General features: G+C 38.1%; 1 protein-coding gene across 1 annotated transcript in view; it reads right to left on the bottom strand.

Moving 5' to 3' along the window:
- RMDN1 (regulator of microtubule dynamics 1) overlaps positions 1-2,509 on the bottom strand; it is a 39,377-nt gene that overhangs the window by 3,614 nt on the left and 33,254 nt on the right. The window lies entirely within an intron of this gene.

The raw sequence follows: 2,509 nt of genomic DNA, 5'->3' as shown, positions 1-2,509 counted from the left end.
ACATTTCATTATAATACTTGACTCTGTCTTCTCGAGCTGCCTTTGAAATTTTCTGTTCAGCTCTTTTACCTTCTCACTTCTTCCATTTGCTTTAGCTTCTCTATGCTTGACAGCAAGTTTCAGAGTCTCTTCTGACATACTTTTTGGTCTTTTCCTTCTTTCTTGTCGTCTTAATGACCATTTGCTTTCTTCCTTTTTGATGTCTTTGATGTCACACCACAACTCTTCTGGCCTTTGGTCATTTGCATCAAATCTGCTCTTGTGATGATCTCTAAATTCGGTGGGAAATGTTCAAGGTCAAATTTTGGCTCTTGTGGACTTGTTTTTATTTTCTTCAGCTTCATTCTAAACTTGCATATGAGCAATTGATGGTCTGTTTCAGTCTGCCTAGGTCTTCTTTTGGCTGATGATATGGAGCTTTTCCACTGTTTCTTCCCACAGACATAGTCAGTTTGATTTCAGTGTATTCCATTTGGTGAGGTCCATGTGCATAGTCATTTTTTACCTTATTTACAAAAGGTATTTGCAATGAAGAAGTCATTGGTCTTGCAAAATTCTGTCATGTGATCTCCACCACTATTTGTATCACCAAGGCCATATTTTCCAACTATTGATCCTTCCTCTTTGTTTCCAACCTTTGTATTACAATTACCAGAAGTTATCAATACTTCTTGATTGCACAGCTGATTAATTTCAGACTGAAGAAGTTGGTAGAATTCTTTAATTTCATTGTCACTGGCTGTAATAGTTGGTGCATAAATTTGAATAATAGTAGTATTAACTGTTCTTCCTCTTAGCTGTATGGATATTATCCTATCACAGAGGGCATTATACATTAATATAGATCTTGAAATGTTCTTTTTGATGATCAATGTGACACCATTCCTGTTCAAGTTGTCACTCCAGCACAGTAAACCATATGAGTGTTAGTTTTCAAATGGCCAATATCAGTCCATTTCAGTTCACTAATGCCTAGAATACTGATCTTTATATATTCCATTTCATTTTTGACAACTTCCAATTTTCCTAGATTCATACTTTGTACATTCTATGTCCAACTATTAATGGATGTTTACAGCTTTCTTGGTTATATAGCATACAGGATATTACCAAACACCTTGAAGCAATATATTGCTGGGTCTGGAGGCTCAAGACCTTAGTCTCAGGGGACACTGTGTTCAAGTGGCCTAGCATAGTCTGTAAGACAATGTTCTATATCCTACTTTCGTGAGTAGTGACCGCAGTCTTAAAACTTCATGAGCGACCATCCATGATGCAACTATTTGTCTCTTCCTTGTGCAGAGGAAAGAGTGATGAAATTGAAGATGCTTAGACACAATTTGTACAATGGACCTTGTGAGCATCAGTCTCCACAACCCAGAGACCAGAAGAACTAGATGGTGCCAACTACCACTACCAACTTTTCTGATTTGGATTACATAAAAAGGTCTGGGGTAGGGAGGAAAAAATGTGGAACAAAACTCAAAATCATAAAAAATAAAGATCAGGTTTACTACTCAGGTAGAAGACTGGTGAACCCCAAGACTACCCTTCAGGTTTAGACTGAACTCAACCCATGGCTCAATTTTCAGTCAAGTGATAGGTACACAGGGGGCGTCAACAACACTAGGATATACCCATAACCATAAAAAGATCAACAATTCGAGATCAGAGGGGCAGTATTTACCTAAGGCCAAAATTCAGAAAGGTTAGGAAAGGAGAAATGGAAATAAGAAAAACAGGTTGGAAATAAGGTACATGTTGCTACACTGAGGAGATTACAATCAAGATGAAACGAAGTATGTGATGTGTCGAATGTACAACTGATGATCTGCCCTCAATTCACAATTAAAAGTTTTTAAAAACAAAAATAGTCCAGCATCGATTTTCCCTTGTGAAATGTTTCACAATCTGGAGTATGGTTTCTAAGGTGCTGGGATAGGATACCCACTCCCCACTGTCATCAAGTCAATTCCAACTCATCACAACTCGGTAGAGCATTTCCAAGGCTGTAAGTCTTTCTCTTTTTAAAACTGTTTCTTGTGAACTGAATGAAGGTTTACAGAGCAGATCATCAGTTGTATATTCAAACATCATGTACTTTGTGTCATTACATGACGGCAATCCTCTCCATGTACCAGCAGCTAACAGTATCTGCCTCTATTCCCTGTAACGCTTCCATTCCTCCCAGTGTCTCCCACTACCTTCATCTTTCCTCTACCATCATCCACACCTGATCTCATTTGGATATTGTCTGACCCATCACCCATGTTAATATGTATCTCTACACTCTAAATCATGAATAATTTACCTTCTCCCTGGCCTCCATAACCATCATAGAAGGTTTCTTTTATCAAAAAAACCTTTTCTTAATTTTTACAACAGTGGTCTCATACAATCTGAAGCTGTAATCTGTATGGAAATAGAAAATCTCATCTTTCTCCTGAGAAGCAGCTGGTAGGATTGAACTTCTGACCTTGCTGCTCGCGGTCTAGTGCTTATCCTATAG

Source organism: Chrysochloris asiatica, unplaced genomic scaffold (genome assembly GCF_000296735.1).
Source record: "Chrysochloris asiatica unplaced genomic scaffold, ChrAsi1.0 scaffold00031, whole genome shotgun sequence".
In the NCBI taxonomy this organism is placed as follows: domain Eukaryota; kingdom Metazoa; phylum Chordata; class Mammalia; order Afrosoricida; family Chrysochloridae; genus Chrysochloris; species Chrysochloris asiatica.
This window is presented reverse-complemented; position numbering and strand designations above follow the sequence as displayed.